The sequence below is a fragment of the Notamacropus eugenii genome, chromosome 2, assembly GCF_028372415.1.
Source record: "Notamacropus eugenii isolate mMacEug1 chromosome 2, mMacEug1.pri_v2, whole genome shotgun sequence".
Classification (NCBI taxonomy): Eukaryota; Metazoa; Chordata; class Mammalia; order Diprotodontia; family Macropodidae; genus Notamacropus; species Notamacropus eugenii.
The window spans coordinates 160,990,040-161,007,973 of NC_092873.1; the positions used below are offsets into that span (position 1 = coordinate 160,990,040).

The following is a 17,934-nucleotide window of genomic DNA, read 5'->3' on the forward strand; positions in this document are numbered from 1 at the left end:
CTCCCTTGAACACAAGCAGAGTAGTTCTAAATGAGGACTGTCCTACTTATGTACATACTGGCCTTTGCAGCCCTCTGAAGGAATGTGTTTGGGCTCTAGCTGAGGCTATTCTGATTATAAGAAAGCACTTCTAAGCAGACCCTTTTAGGAGTGAACAAAGCCTCTGTGACGGTGACTGAATAATCTGCCAGTCCCTGGGAAGGGATTGTCCCTTCTGGCCAGATATCTGAAGTGTGTGAGCCAGATGGGGAATGTAAGCCACTGATATAGGGACTACATTCCTGCAATGAAGCCATACTAAGAAATGACTCTAGGACAGAATTGTGTGTGTTGGCAGGGGGGTGAAGAGAGTGGGAGAGGTATAGGAGCTTAGTGGAGGCTTCTTTCCCTTCTAGCCTTCCAGATGGGTGAGGGCAGGTATAACTTGAGATATTCCAGGAAGCAATCCTCAAATTTCTTCCATTAGCCTGTTACTGATGTCCATCAATCAACAAATATTAATTAAGCAACCATGTACTTTGTGCCAGGTCTTGTGGTGTATGCTGGTGATGCAAATTCAAAAGCAAAAACAGTTTCTGATCTAAGAGGCTTACAGTCTGGCCAGGGAGATAACATATACTGTACATACATATAGAGATATTAAAAAGAGATATAAGGAGATTTTGAGAGGAAGGCCCCTCTAGCAAAGGGGAAGGGGAATCAAGCAAGAAGTGCAAGTTTGAGCTTAAAGGAAACTAGAGAATCTAAGGGAGGGAGGAATGATGGGAAGTCTGCTATAAGAAACTGTTAGAAGGCCAGTTTGACTGGATTCTAGTCTTCCTGGAGGGGAAGGAGTAATATAAAATAAGTTTACCTCTGTAAGAGGGTCAGTTAGAGGAGTCCTTGATCAGTGTGAGTAGTTCCCCAAACAACTTGATGAGATTTCAGCATATGGTCTTGTGTTTGGAGGCAACTGAAGGCACCTCTCTGCAGGAATATAGGTGTATCCATGGGAAACTTGCTGATAAGAAACATGGAATTCCTAATGATTGACCTTGAAATCCATTCATCACTAGGAGTACTAGGTTCTACATTCAGTTGGGTCACTGACTACCTGGTCATGTGTCAAGTCTTTTCATCTCTCCTTGGTCTCAGTTTTCTTATCTTTAAAATGAAAGAATTTAGACTGAGTGGTCTCTTAAGATTCCTTTCAGTTCTAAATATTTAAGCTTCAATCACATCTTAAAACCTTGATATAAGTCAATTTATTGGGTCTTTTAAAAAATAAAAACAAACCATACAATTGACATTTAATTTTAACTAATGAGATCTCTATACCAGAGGTTCTTAGCCTGGGGTCCACATACTTTCAAGGGTGAATATATTTCAGGAAGTGCATGAACTTGGATGGGGGGGGGCGTGGAATTATATCTTTATTATATTATATATTTTATTTAGTATATTTAGAAACATTATGTTGAGAAACACTGGACAGGTATACTCTGGCTGGTCAAGAACAGAGCTTGAGTACCTGGGAGGAAAGAGCATGCAAGGGCATGGAAGCAAGTAGGAAGACAATAGAGCCTGCTTTACCAAGTTATTTACGTACTTCTTCTCATAGTGTTGGCCTTGCCCTCCATACTTGGAGATCACAATTAGGCTCCCTGGTGCTGAGAAGAATCAGGTTTATTAAAACCAGGCTCTGGCAGTGAAAAATTAAGGACAAGATGGTCTTTGAAAATCATTAATTTTCAAAACTCCTATGGAGAAATTTTCATGGGGAAGATAGACATAGGAGAATTTTATCCCATGTGAATTGGCAACTTGCTGAGAGTTTGAAGGAGAAAACATCCGTGACTTTGACATTACACTTCTCATAGTCTCTTTTCCCTGAAAACAAAACAAAACAAAAAACAGACAACCATTGTTTTACAATCTTCATGTCTCTTTTGGTTTTAAGCCAAAGAAACTGAACTCTTAGGATTAATAAATAAATTAGCATTTTGAGTCTGGACCTGATTGAACCTAAGTCCCTGTGCTGCTCTATCTGGTTCTGATTTTACCTTTAACACAATACCCTCCCTTCCAGTAAGCATTTCTCACTTGTATTTTTTCATATCTTGTTTATTTAAAAAACAAATAAACATGTGATGGGTGATATAAAGGACTAATTAGATTTAGTTAAACAGAATTATTATTAGAACACCATAATAGAAAGCGTACTGTCTCTGGTTTTGGAAGGCCTACTTCAAATTTCCAAATGTCCTGACATTGCCTCCTAGTGTGACCATGGGCAAGGTGACTTAACCTCCCTGGGTCTTAGTTTTCTCGTCTAAAAAATAAAGGAGTTGAACTGGGAAAGCCCCTTAAAACTAATGCTATATCTCTGTGTTATGATATTTGTGTATTCATTCCCTTTCATCTGATTTCTGTCCTGGTAACTTGACTGAAATTGCTTTCTCCTTTATCCGCAATGTTTTCTGCATTGCTAAATTCAATTGCTTTTGCTCAGGCCCCATCCTTCTTGACCTATTTACAGCATCTGACACTATTGACCCCTTCACCCTTTTCTGTAGCATCTCCTCCTTGAGTGTTCCAACTCTGTTCTGATACAATTCTCCTTTTCCTTTCTGACTGCTCTTCCTCTGTCTCCTTAGTGGAACATCTTCCTTATCCCATTCCTTCTTCACAGGTCATGCCCTGTATCTTCTCTCTTTATATTCTCCCTCTTCATCAGCACCTATAGGTTTAGTTATCATCTCTATGATGATAACTCCCAAATCTATGTATCCCGCTCATCTTTCTCTTGAACTTTAGTCCTACATCACCAACTGGCTGCTGGACATCCCATCTAGATGTCTCTGAGGCATCTGTCCCCTTCTCAACATCCTCCATGACCTCCACTCTCACTTGGACTACTGCAAGAGCCTAACTGCTTTCCCTGCTTTCAGTCTCTCCCGTCTTCAGTTCCTCCTCTACACAATTGCAAACTGATATTCCTAAAACATAGGTCTGACTTTGTATGTCACTGCCATGCTCCAGAGGCTCCAGGGGCTCCCTATTGTCTCTCAGCTCAAATATCCTTGTTTGGCATTTAGGGCCCTTCACAATTTGACTCCAGCCTAATTTTCTGCTTTGATTATATATTACTTTTCCCTTCTGCCCTTGATGTTCCAGCCAAGCAGACTTCTGTGCTGTTTCCCAGACATGGCATTCGTTCTTCTGCCACTGTGACTTGGCATAGGCTGTTCCCCATGCCTGGAATGTATTCTGCTCTCACCTCTACCTCTTGGAACCCCTTGCTCCTCTTAAGTCTCAACTCAAGTACCGCCCTCTTCCAGAGGCTTTTTTTAATTGGCCCAGTTACTTATATCTCTCTTGCAGTTGAAATCACTTTGTATTTACTTTGTATATATTTTGCTTTTTCTTTCGATCTATATGTCTATCCTCCCAGTTCAAAGTAAATTCCTTGTTGTCTGAACTCTCTTTTATCGTTATAACTCTAGGTTATAGCACAGTACTGGGTACTTAGTAAATGCATATCATTAATTGTTGCAGAAATCTGTAACAGTGCTCCTACAGTGTTGCTTAGGGGCAGTGAGAGGTTAAATGACTTTTCCAGGATCACTCAGCCAGTATTTTTATCAGATGGAGGTCTTCATTAATAAACATTTATTAAGCACTGACTACGTGCTAGGCACTATGCTAAGCAATAGGGATACAAAAAGAGGCAAAAGATAGTCTTTGCCCTCAAGGAGTTTACAATCTGATGGGAGAGAAAACATGCAAACTCACATATACAAAGCAACTATATACAGGATAAATAGGAAATAATTGAAAGAGGGAAAATGAGAGAGGTTAGGGAAGGCTTCCTATAAAATGTAGGACATTAGTTGGAACTTAAAGGAATCCAAGATGGCCAATAATCAGAACAGAGGAGGGAGAGGGTGCCAGGCATGGGGAACAGAAAGATAAAATGCTCAGAGTTGAGAGATGGAATGTCTTATTCTTGGAAGAGCCAGGAGGCCAGTGTCACTGGACATTCTGATTCCAAAACCAACCCTCTACTCTGCTCAAGGCTGGCTCTTTTCTAACTTTATACAATATTTCATTTCAAATAGTAGGTGTTAGACAGTGTGGTTTAGTGGAAATTATAATGTGCTGTGCATCAGACGTCCTGGGTTTGAGTCTCACCTCCACCATTTTACTAGTTGGGGATCTTAGGAAAGTCATTTCACCATATACCTGAGCCTCATCTTACTGATCTGCAAAATGAGGATAAGAATTGTTGTATTACCTACCTCACAGGATTTCTGGAGGAATATGGATAATGACTGAACAAAGGAGACTGAGAAGGGTCAATTTATGGATAGGAGGAGAACCATCCAGAGTGGTATCAAGAAAGCCCAGGGAGGAATGAGACTTATGAGCCTTAAACTGGTGGATGTGAGTAGGACCATGGTTGCTATTTGCGTGATACTTTTACTCCACCTAAAGGTGATACAATTTGGTGTACATATAATTTAGTTTATATAATTTAATACTTAATTTATATAATATAGTTAAATTGGATATAGTATAATTTGATATAATTTCCCACAAATTCAATTCCAAAACTTTTTCTTCTTTTGTTTTATTTCCAACTGCAGACAAAACTCACCCCCTAATTCATTGAAAAGACCAAGGCTAAAAGAAATGAGCTGTCAATCCCATTCCTCCTTTCCTCAGACAATCTCAGTTCCATCCCCCGTTTTGTTTTTTTTTTTGCTGATTAAATTATGTTTTATTTAGAAAATCCTTAGGAGTCCGTAAAGCAACTAACTGAGATAATAACTTCAGTAGAGTTCCAGGATTTGATAGAAACTCACAAAAATCAAAAGCATTTCTATATAATAATTACAAAAGCCAACAGATAATAATAGAAAACAAAAATCAAAATCAAATTAACTCTAAAACAGAAAATAATTGATATTCATTCTGTAATTCAATATCTGTATAGATTAAATTATAAATTATTCTTTTTTAAATTAATTTTATTTATTTTATTTATTTATAGTCACTACCATATAACTTAGATTTTTTTTCCCTTCCTCCCCACTCCCTCCCTGAGATGGCATACAATTTTATATAGGTTCTACACATACATAAATACATTTTCACTATAGTCATACTGTGTAGGAAAATTAAAACGAATGGGAAAAATCATATAACAAACCAAAACATAATACGCATACACAAAAAAATGATCTGCTACAATCTGCAATTGAATTCCATAGTTCTTTCCCTGGATGTGGAAAGCATTTTGCCTTAAAAGACTATTGGGAATTTTTTTAAGTCCTTGAACTGCAATGAAGTTCCAAGTCTACCAGAAAAAACTCTCGCACACTGTGGGGGTTGCTGTGCACAAAGCTTTCCTGGTTCTGCTCCTTTCACTCAGCTACAGATCATATAAGTCTTTCCAGGCCTCTCTGAAGTCTTCCTGTTCATCATTTCTTGTAGCACAATAGTACTCCATTACATTCATATACCATAATTTATTCAGCCATTCCCCAGTTGATGGGTATCCCTTTGATTTCCAGTTTTTGGCCACCACAAAGGGAGCTGCTATAAATATTTTTGTACATGTGGGACCCTTTCCCCTTTTTATGATCTCTTGGGCCACCCCCCCCATTCTTTCTGTCTCTTAGGTGACAGAACATCCTTTACTTATGTCTAATCCCTCCTTTTGCTACTTAACCTGTCCCCTTCCCACAATTACTGTGAGACCTTGTATCAGGAGTAAAAACCAAAAACCCCTACTTTTCAAACTGTGTTCTATTTTATTTTACTACCTTCTTTATACTTGTTATCTTCACTTGATCCTTAAGGATATAAAAAAATGAGTAACAGTCTTTGTCTTCAAATAGTTTATAATCTCTTAGGTTTATCTATGGAATTTTAGAACCAAAAAGGAACTTTGAAGGCTTTGATGGATTCAAGCCCTTCATTTAACAAAGTGCAAAGTGACTTGCCAAAGGTCATACCTATAATTAGTACCAAAGTTGGGGCCTGAAATCTGGTCTTCTGACTCAATTCATTAACCTTTACGATCTACCATATTGCTATTCTCGGAAAGAAGAGATGATTTTTTGGAAAAGGGAGATAGTAGATGGGTCTGGTCTTCCAAACATCATAACAACAACAGTTATCATTTATCTACAGTTCTTTACAAATGTTTCTCATTTTATCCTCAAAACAACCCTGGGAGAGAAGTAGTATTATCCCTATTTTGTAGATGAGGAAACTGAGATGCACAACCAAGAGAACACTGCATGAAAAAACAGCAATATTGTTAAGAGGTCACTCTTCTTTTTTTTGTTTGTGTTTTCTTTTTTTGGGGTGAGGTAGTTGAGGTTAAGTGACTTGCCCAGGGTCACATAGCTTATAAGAATCAAATGTCTGAGGCTGGATTTGAAGTCATATACACTCCTGACTCCAGGGCTAATACTCTATCCACTCCTCCACCTAGCTGCCCAAGAGTAACCCTGAATGACTAAGCTCTTCTGAGTAATATGAATGTTCAAATCAACTACAAAGGATTTATGATAGAAAATGCTATCCACTTCCAGAGAAGGAACTGGTATGTGGAAGTATGTATCATATGGTTCCATACATAGATCTATATCAATGTTGGCCTTCTCTAATGTAGGGTTCATAGGGAAGGAGGGAAACAATTCAGAATTCAAAATGTAACAAAAAATAACATAATTAAAAAAAAAGAAACCGAGAGAGCTTGTGTGACTTGCCCAGGGTCACACAGTAAGAGTTTGAGGTCACTTTCAAACTCAGATCTTCCCGACTTCAGGCCCAGTAATCTTTCTACTGAGATATCTCAAGATACCTTGAGCATGAATTGTTAACAATAATTCTTTGTGATCCTTTTTGAAAAATTAATAAAATTTGGTGAGGGAGAATAGCATTTGATTTGTATCTCTTTGTCTCTCCCTGTCTCTGTCTTTCTTTATGTATGTATGTATACACATATACACACACATATATACATATAAACTAACAAGAAATTTTTAAGAGATTCGTCAATTGAATATATAGAAAGATAGTAACTTGTCATGGATAAAGAACAACATCAAGTAGCCTGGGTTTTTGTCTTTATTTGCAGTTGACAGTTCACTAATAGAACACTTGGAACATTATTAGCACTTTCAGGACTAAGCAAGTGCTCTGTTAAAGAGGAGTGAAGCATACAGAAATCATGTTTCCATGTCAATCCTTATGGTACGTCATGGGCCTAAAACTTAATAGCACTTGTCCCTGGCTCTTGTGTTCTCCAGCTCTGCCATACCAGATGTCCTTTGTAAATATTCAGAAACAATAATAATGTTGATTTTGCTTAAGAAGAAAAATCTGTACTTGTGTTTTTGTTTGGTATGGAAAGCTTCCAGTGTGTGTGTGGGGGTATTCCCTTCACTAATGCAGATAGTTAAAAAACAAACAACATAGTCTTAGAGTATTATCTGGGACATTGAGAAGTTAAGTGATTTGCTCAGGGTCACACAATCAGAGTCTCAGAACTAGAACCTGAATCCAGGTCTTTCTTATCTTTACCATGCTTCTCCTCTAATAATGTTGATAATTATGACAAGCCAATGAAGATCCACTGAGAAACAAATGTTTTCTAAAACCAGGGTCCTCCTCCTTTTCTCCTCCTCCTCTCCTTCTCCTCTCCTCCTCCTCCTCCTCCTTCTTCTCTCTCTCTCTGTCTCTCTCTCTCTCTCCCTCCCCCCTCCTCTCTCTCATATGCAGCAACAAATTGTCTATATCTTCTCCAAGTTATGTTGTTGTTGTAAGGGGAAAAATCTGTCAGCACTATATTTCAGGAGAACTGTAGGAACTTGGGTCATGTCCCACAACCCAAACCCATAGCAATGAGGTAAGTGAACTTGTGTCATATTTTACAGAAAAAAATGAGGCCATTTGCAATGAATTCATGTTTTTTTCCTGTTCCTCATCTCCTATCACTTGGATGTCTTCTGCTACTCTCTCTTCCTTCACCTCTATCTTACATGATGAAGTGACCTTACTCCTTACCAAGGGTAATCCCTCTACCTAATCAAGCAATCCCATTCCATCTCCTCCAATAGATTTTCTCCTTCTGTCATCCCCTCTCCATCATTTATTTTCAGTCTCTCCCTGTCTACCAGCTCATTATCTACTTCTTACAAACACGTTCATGTCTCCCTCATCCTGAAAAAAACCTTCATTTGACCCTTTCAGCACAACTATCATCTTTAATCTCTTGTACCCTTGGTAGCCAAACTCCTTGAAAACTCAAACTAAAAGGCCAGGTACAATATGTGCTTCTATTGTGTCCCCTCTTCTTAATCCCTTTACAATCTAGCTTCCGACTGTATCATTTCACCAAACTATTCTCTCCAAAGTTACCAGTGATCTCTTAGTTGAGAAACCCAATGACTTTTTCTCAATCTTCCTTCTCCTTGACCTTTATGCAGCCTTTGACACTGTTGATCTCCATCTCCTCTTAGATACTTTCTTCTCTCTAGGTTTTTGGGACACCACTCTCTCCTGGTTCTCCTCCTACCTATCTGGTCATTCCTTTTCAGTCTTCTTTGCTTGATTCTTATCTAGATCACACTCTTTCACTGTAGATGTCCCTAAGGGTGCTGTCCTTAGACCCTCTTCTCTTCTCCCTTTATAAGACCACACATGATGATCTCCTTAGGCCCCATAGATTTAATTACCATCTCTATTCCAGTGATTCCTCAACTCTACCTTTCCTGCCCCAGCCTCTCTGTAGACTCAAATCTCCAACTGCCTTTCAAACATCTCAAACTGGATATCCAGTAGATACCTTAAACTAAACATGTCCAAAACAGAACTCTTTTTCTTTCCCCCTAAAACCTTCCCCTTTTCTACCTTCCTTATTACTATAGAGTATACACCATCCTCCTAGTCCCTCAGGCTAACAATCCAGAAATCCTCTACTCTTCACTGTCTCTTTTTTCCCATATCCAATCTGTTGCCAAGGCCTATTGAATTCACTTCTACAGCATCTCTTGTATATGCCCCCTTCTTTCCTCTGACACTGTCATCACTCTGATGCAGTCCCCTATCATTTAATGTTTGGACTATTGTAGTAGCCTGCTGGTGGGTCTGTCTACCACAAGTCTTTCCCCACTTCAGTCCATCTTCCATTCAATCACCAAGGTACTTTTCCTAAAGTGCAGGTCCAACCATGTGCCTCGCCTCCTCATTAGTCTCCAGGGGCTCCCAATTGCCTCCAGGATCAAATACAAAATGCTCTGTTTGGTATTCAAACTCCTTCATAAACTTTCTCCCTCCTACCTTTCCAGTCTTCTTACACCTTACACCCTGAAATTTACTCTTCAGTCCAGTGATACTGACCTCCTAGTTGTTTTACCGATAAGACACTCTATCCTTCAGCTCCAGTCATTTTCCTTGGCTATTCCTCCATGACTGTAATGCCTCTTTCCATATCTTCTTCTACAGGAAACAGTTCCCATCCTCTTTTAATTCTAGTGCCTTTTCTCTTTTAATTATTTCCCATTTTTACTGAATATAGTTGGTTCATACATGTTTGTTTGTTGTCTTCCCCAATTGATTGTGGGCTCCTTGAAGGCAGGGACTGTCTTTTGCTTCTTTTTGAGTCCCTAGTGCTTAGCACAGTACTTGGAATATAGTAGGCATTTAATAAGTGTTTGATTAATAATAACAACAGTTATATGGTATTTACTGTGCTAAGCACTAAGCTAAGTCCGTTACAAATATTTTCTCATTTGATCCTCATATCAACCCTTGGAGATCAGTATTATTATGACCTCCATTTTACAGATGAGGAAACCAAGGCAAACAAGGGTTAAATGACTTGCTCAGAGCCACACAGCTACTAAGTGTTTGAGGTCAAATTCAAACTCAGGGTCTTCCTGACTCCAGACAAATGTGCTTTATTCACTGAGTCACCTAGCTGACTTCTTCCCTCCTGTGAAGATTGCAGAGCTCTTCTGAACAGGAGTAGAAGCCTTGGCTGTTTGGTGAACCCCACAGTGTGCAACATAATCATGAATTGCCATTGGGGTTTAAGACTGTTTTTATTTTTATTCACTTATTTATCTATCCACCTATCCATTCATTTTTTACTCTTTCATTCATTTATCTATCTATCCATTCATTCATTCATTATTATCATTACAGCAATGGGGTGGACCTAGTATTCTTTCTGAAATTTCTTCTTTGGAAGAGGGAGGTATGGGTTTATATTAGCCATAGAAGAGGCTCAGTTAATCACATAGTAATTTAGGGACATAGATATATCATTGCTCTTGACTTCCTACATGCCTCTGCCTATTTCCAGGAGGAGCAACCATGGGGGGTAGAAGGACTAGTGTGTTAAACCTAGAATTAGGAGGATATGCTTGAATCTCTTTGATGTTATGTGCTCATGGATATTGTTCAACCTCTTTAAGACTCAGTTCCTTCATTTATAAAATGGGAACAATGAAAACTATAGTATTTCCTTCACCAGATTGTTATGAGAGGTGTTTTTTTTTTAATTTTTAATTTTTTAACACAGTTTATAAGAGATAAAACAATTCAAACTTTTGGTCAGGTGATACTTCTTTTTAAAGCATTTACAATATGGACCACAAAAAAATTTTTTTTAAACATTAACCAACTGAGACACAAATAATATTTAATTTGCTAACTTTAGAAGCTCTTGACCTAATTGTCTCCACAGTATTGCTAAGAATTAAAGGACCCTAACTTATTGTTGTTAGTCTAAAGTCCTATGCCTAATAGCTTAATTTTAGACAACCTCGGATGTTCCCTTATCAATAATTTATAATTGAATAGATCTGGTATTAAACTTAAAAACCTTTTGACTATAGGAAATTGCCACCAAGAGTAGGGACATTGCAGGGATACAATATCTCCCCAACTTCATGTCAGTTCCAGGCAGGATTAGATTATCCACTTGCATTCAGTCAGGCTTAAGGTCTGCCAGGTGTCGGTGGGGAAATTGAGTCAGGAGAATCCTACTTCAGCCCAGGCTGAACAGCTGCTCTCCCACCCTTCCCATGAGATCACCTTTTGCAGTTCATACCAGCATCTCATCAGCTTACTGACATCATGGGTTGGAGGCTCAGATCGCCTTTCTTGCTACCCATACCTGGAGTTAGACTCAGAAGAACAGTCACTTAATAGTCCCATAGCATCTAAAAAATGGCAAGTTCCAATAACCAGGTGTCAAATACGATTATAATTTTCACTCTGGCTAAGAAACATCTTTTGAGGCAAGTCTTAAGTGGCTTACATGCCTTTCTATACATGTTCTAGTTCCTGATTAAGTAGCAATCATAAAATCAAATTTACCATTAAAACCTTAACTTTTCCATCAATGCCAAATTTTACCCAAGACTACCTTCCTCTAGGAAATTTAGACTGAAATTCTTTTCCCCAAACTAAAGATATCATTGATTTATTCTCAATAATTAATTCAGTCAATTGTTTTGATACTAATTGCTTTTACCTCACTTTGTAACATGTCCAATTTTTCTCCCCATCACTCCCCTCCCCCCCCGCTTGCTAATACCTTACATTCTGATTACTCCTTCCCTCAATGAGCCCTCCCTTCTATCACACCCCAACCTTCCCTTATCCCCATCTTCTCTCTTTTCTTGTAGGGCAAGATAAATTTCTATACCCCATTCCCTATAGTTCTTATTTCCCGATTATATACAATAAAAATTCTCAACATTCGTTTCTAGTACTTTGAATTCTAACTTCTCTCCCTCCCCACTCCCTTCCCAGCCCCACTGAGAAGGGAAGCAATTCAATACATACTAAATATGTGTTCTTTTGCAAAAGACTTCCATAATAATCATGTTGTCTAGTACTAATTATATTGCCCTCTCTCCTTTTCTATTCCCCCTTATTTTTTCCCCCTACAATTGACCTTGTCCCTTCTTGAAAGTGTTTATTTCTAGTGACTCCCTTCTCCCATTTGCCCTCCCTTCTAACAATCCCCTCACCCCACTTGTCACATCTTCTCCTTCTTTTTTCCTGTGGTGTGATATAAATTTTCATATCAAATTTAGTGAGCATGTTATTCCCTCCTTCAGCCACATGTGGAGAGAGTAGCTTTATTTCCCCCTCCTCTTCTCCCTTATCTCCTCCATTGAATAAGATTTTTCTTATCTCTTTTATGAGTTATTGCCTGCTCCGTTCCATTTCTCCCTTTCTCTTCCTGGAATTTTCCTCCTTTACCCCTTAATTTTTTATTTTATTTTATTTTTTTGTGTGGATATCATCTCTTCTGATATAGCACATCCTGTACTCTCTATCTATCCATGTGTATGTATGTGTGTGTGTGTGTGTGTGTATGTATAATTTCTCCATCTACCCAGATACTGAGAAAAGATTCAAGAGTTAAAAATATTTTCTTTCCATGTAGTAATATAAACAGTTCAGCTTTAGAGAGTCTTTTATGATTTTTCTTTCCTGTTTACCTTTACATGCTTCTTTTGATTCTTGTCTTGGGAAGTCAAATTTTTCTATATAGATCTGGTCTTTTCCTCAACAAGAATGATTGAAAGTCATATATATTATTGAATGACCATTTTTTCCCTTGAAGTATTATACTTAGATTTGCTGGGTAGGTGATTCTTGATTTCAATCCCAGTTCCTTTGACTTCTGAAATATCCCATTCCAAGCCCTTCGATCCCTTCATGTTGAAGCTGCCAGATCCTGTGTTATCCTGATTGTATTTCCACAGTACTCAAATTGTTTCTTTCTAGCTGCTTGCAGTATTTTCTCCTTGATCTGGGAACTCTGAAATTTGGCCACAATATTCCTAGGAGTTTCTCTGTTTGGGTGTTTCTCAGGAGGTGATCTTTCAATATTTATTTTGCCCTTTGATTCTAGAACAAAAGAGCAGTTTTCCTTGATAATTTCATGGAAGATAATGTCTAGGCTCTTTTTTGTTTTATCATGACTTTCAGGTAGTCCTATAATTTTTAAATTATTTCTCCTGGATCTATTTTCCAGGTCAATTGTTTTTCCAGTGAGTTGTTTCATATTATCTTCTATTTTTTCAAATTTTTGGTTTTGTTTACTAACTGCTTGGTTTAACTCAAAGTCATTCATTTCCCTGAACTCAATTCTCTCTTTCAACAAATTATTTTGTTCAGTGAGCTTTTGAACCTTCTCCTCCATTTGGCTAATTCTGCTTTTTAAAACCTCCTTCTCCTCATTGGCTTTTTGGATCTCTTTTTCCAATTGAATTAGCCTCTTTTTAAAGCTGTTATTTTCCTCAGCATTTTTTTGGTTCTCCTTTAGTAAGCTGCTAACTTGTTTTTTAAGGTCTTCTATTGCCTGTGCCCAGTTTAAGTTCCCTTTGGAGGCAGAGGCTTTGACTTCCTCTGACAGTATGCCTTGTTCTTCCTCATCTGAAAGGATGGGGGGAGACACCTGTTCCCCAAGAAAGTAACCTTCTATGGTCTTATTTTTCTTCCCTTTATTGGGCATTTTCCCAGTCAGTTACTTGACTTCTGAGTTTCCTCTCCACAACCACCTCACCTCCAGTTCCACCAAGCCAACACTTGGGGGCTGAGATTCAAATGAGCTGCTCCCAAACCCTCAGGGGCTTTCGGCAGGGTGGGGCTGCTATTCAGTGTGAGATTAAGATTAGCTGCTCAGGTGGGGGCAGGGCCAACACAGGGGGCTCAGTTCCCTCAGGGGGTTTACGAGGAGACCTTCAATAATGGATGGGGGCCACTACCTGCTTTGGGAGCCCTGTCTGCTGCTGCCTCTACTACTGCCTCCTGAGGGGGCCTGAGTGATGGGGATACTCCGCTCCCCTCTTGGCCAGCCAAAAAGACCCTCTCACTGACCTTTGGTGCCTGTGGGTCAAGGGATCTGTGCTGCTGCTGGAGATTCTGTCCCTGAAGCCTACTTGGATCTGCTCCTCTCTGTGCCGTGTGGCCAAGGCAGGGCTGGGCTCTGTTCCACATCTGGTGCATGACAAACCTTTCTCGTCAGTCTTTCAGGTCTCTCTGGGGCAGAAATCTCCTCCACTCTGTTGTTCTGTGGCTTCTTCTGCTCTAGAATTTGTCTAGAGTTCTTCTTTGCAGGTATTTTATGGGCTGTGGGGTAAGAGCTAAGTGTATGTGCTTCTTTCTGCTCCACCATCTTGGCTCCTCCCCATGAGAGGTGTTTTGCATGTTTTGAAACATTATACAGTTTGTTAGCTTTTATTATTACAGCTAAGCCCAAGTACTGGAGCGTGCTATAATAGAAAGAGTACTGTGTGGGATGACAAGATTCCCTACTTAAATTAATTACTCAGAGGCCTCTCAAAGTGATGACAGAAAGTTTATTTATTAGATTCTCAAGAATCGGGCAATTACTCTACCAGGAAAAGACAAAGACAAAGGAAAAGCAGTGATATATATAGACCCTAACACAAGTCCTTCCCTTCCCACTGACCATTATCCTCATTAGCTGAGAATATGATCTTACATTCTAGACGCAAAATCTAGCCAATCCCTTTTGAAATGAAGACATTGAAGAATTATGTAAGTTTTATCCAATCATTGAGACCCTAATGTACTACATAGTTTTATATCCTTATATGGAATTATTCCCCTCTAAAAATATTGTAACCTTGAGCCTCTCAATCTTTCTTACCCTTGGGAGAAGAATTACAATCTGAGAAGTCTTCACTAGACCTATTCCACTCAGTACTGTATTTGGAATCAGAAAACCTAGGTTCATATCTTGATTCTTCCAGTTGTTCCTTGTCTCACATTGGATAATTAACTTTACTTCTGTAGATCTCAGTTTTCACTCTGTAAAATGAGAAGATTTGAATAGGTCATGTCTAAGATCCCTTCCAACTCTAAATTTTTGATCCTATGAATTGTCTCTTTCCTGATATACTAATGTACTGAAAGAATCAAATTGATTACATTTTGTATCATTGTTGACATTTTGTACAGTTACTGAAGCTAAGTTTTGTGTCCCTGAGCTAAGCATAGTTTTTTTTTTCCTGTAAATAATGTCATTTTGAAGAAATCAGCTAATATTGTATTTCCAACAGGACAGGTTGCAGGTGGATGTGACCAATCAACATCCCCAAACACTGGAAAGTCCCTAAGTCTAAACATAGAAAATCTAAAAATAGGAACTGAATTTATTATAAAAACTCTTGTACTTCTCTCGTCAGGATCATTGTGCCTGATGAGGGGCTTTGGAACCAATTTGTTTTGCAATGACATGCCTTGCTAATAAATCACATTGCTCAGACTTTGTTTCCTCAGTTATTATAAAGTGACTTTTGACAGTTTTGGTGAGGCCAGTCAGCAGATCAAGAGGGGACCCTGTGAAAGGGACCACCATGTGCAAAAATCTTTATAGAGGCTCTTTTGGTGGTGGCAAAGAATTGGAAATTGAGGGGATGTCCATCCATTGGAGAATGGCTGAACAAGTTGTGGTATGTGAGTGTAGTACGATACTATTGTGCTATATGGCAGACTTCAGAAAAACCTGGAAAGACTTATATGAATCAATGCTGAGTGAAAGGAGCAGAACCAGGAGAACATTGTGTGCAGTAACAGCTACATTGTGCAATGACTGACCTTGATGAACTTAGCTCTTCTCAGAAATGCAAGGATCTAAGACAACTCCAAAAAAACTCATGATGGAAAATGCTATTCACATTCAGAGAAAGAATTTGGGAATCTGAATGCAGATGGAAGCAGACTATTTGCTCTCTTTTTGTGGTTTTGCTTTGTTTCTTCTTTCTTGTAGTTCCTCCCATTAGTTCTAATTCTTCCTTACATCATGACTAGCATGAAAATATGTTTAATATGAATATATAAGTAGAACCTGTATCAGATTGCATGCCATCTTGGGGAAGGGGGAGGTGAGGGTAGGGAAGAAAATTTGAAACTCAAAATTTTATGGAAGTGAATGTTGAAAACTAAAAATAAATAAACTTACACACACACACACACACACACACACACACACACGGCTGACTTCTCTGAGGAGTCTCTAAGAGCACTCCAATTCATTTTTCTACTGCAGGAGTTCTCTGAAGAAGACTGTCTCAGAAATCAGACTCCTCCTCAGTCTCATATCTTCTGAACCAAGGTAAGTATCTATTTAGTTGGAGAAGAGCTAGCTGGACCCCTGCTGTACCTTAACCATCCTCTGCCCTCCCATGCTATTCTCCTTCAGAATTAACTGAAGACTTAATTTCTCTTGAACATGAGGGGCCTGTCTCTCCTCAAGAAAGGCTCATTATCACATAATCCAGCATACCCTGACCAGACAGTCACAATTAGGAGTCATCAGCCTTTCAGTCCCTCTGATCTTTCTACCTGGAGAAGGGACATTCCCAAATTTGATGAGGATCCACAAGTGGTTATAAACCAATTTCAGGCCATCTTTATAGGCCCATCCTACTTGGGGAGATGTAGGTGACCTGATGGAAACCTTGCTTCCCACCCATCCCAACCTCCAAGAACTGCCATAATTGAAACTGCTAACTGGAAAACTCTGGCAGGAGAGAGGGGACTGCTGGTCCTTCTGACCTCCCATATTGACCATTAAAGGACACACAATCCTGTTGATTATGCCAGGCTACTTTAGGGCTAGAGAATCATTAGTTAGAGGTATGGAGGCACTATGCTATCCACTCTGGAAACTGGAGTAAATTCCAGGAGACAATTCATGAAGAAAAATAAATTCTTAACCACTTTTTTGATAGTTTGTGCAGAACTGCCAAGATGTATGAAGGTCTAGATCCACTCAACCCACAAGATACAAGAATTATAAACCCAACCTCTCTCAGTCAATCCCAGCCAGGCATACTAAAGTATTTTCACAAAAGTTGCCCAGGGTGGCATGAAAAGCCCGAGCATTGCCCAATATGTTTAAGAAGGAAAAGATAAGAAAAAAGAGAAATCTGAGTCAAAGGGCTAAGCCACCATCCCTGCCCCTGAGCAGGTTATGCCAGGAACTCATGAGTCTTATGAATGTTTTTACTGCTACAAGAAGAGTCATATTGCCCAAGAATATAGAAAAAAAAGAGACCTCAAGAGTAAAAATAGAAATGGGGCTAGAAATGCCCAGGGGAATACAGATGCATGAAGGTGAAGGTGGAAGGGGACGGGCTGTGGATCTTGAAGAGAATTCTTTAGTTTTCCCTCATCCTGATGTCTTTGCCCTGGTCATCTCAGTCCATGTGTCTCTCCACCCTGGTGAATCCCATGTCACCCTTAGAGTTGATCATGCAATCTACAATTGCTTCCTAGATACAGGAGTTTCTAATTTGGTTTTAATGAATACATCAGACTCTAATTGTACCTTGATTGGATCTAGAAATGTTTCTGGAGTCTCAGGAAAACTTCAGAGTGGTCCAAAATTGTCTCACCACATGGTTTCCATTGGTCCTCTTTCTGTTGAACACTTCTTTCTCCTGATGCCCAAATCTCCTGTAAATCTGTTAGGGAGGGGAAGATTTTCCTTGTAAACTTAGGACGACTATTTCTTGCTTCCCTGACGGATTTCTGTATTTGCAGCTCCCTAAGGATTCCCTCTTTGTTCCCTGTATTGGTCCAGAATACTCAAGAGATCCCTGACAACAGTCTGGGGATTCCATTTGACATCTTTCATTCTCTATGGATGACTTCCTCCTCAGATGTAGGATTGTTAAAATATGCTGTTCCAGTCACCATCAAGACTACAGGAGGCCCGTGAGACAGGATCACAGTTAGAGGGGAGACTTGCAAGTCAAACTGAAGATTCCCTCTACTCAGGCATGCACTGTATAGGTTTTTCATGCAAATAGGCATCAGATACAGAAAAATCATGATGATTATTTATTACATTGCTTTTCCACTGGTGTTTTTTAA

General features: G+C 39.1%; 1 long non-coding RNA gene across 1 annotated transcript in view; it reads left to right on the forward strand.

Annotated features, from left to right (window-relative positions):
• LOC140526515 (uncharacterized) overlaps positions 1 to 17,687 on the forward strand; it is a 28,148-nt gene extending 10,461 nt beyond the window's left edge. The window contains exons 2-3 of the long non-coding RNA XR_011974406.1: positions 16,103 to 16,168; positions 17,602 to 17,687. This is a non-coding gene — a long non-coding RNA (uncharacterized lncRNA). The remainder of the gene's footprint in view (positions 1 to 16,102; positions 16,169 to 17,601) is intronic.
• The last annotated feature ends 247 nt before the right edge of the window (positions 17,688 to 17,934 follow it).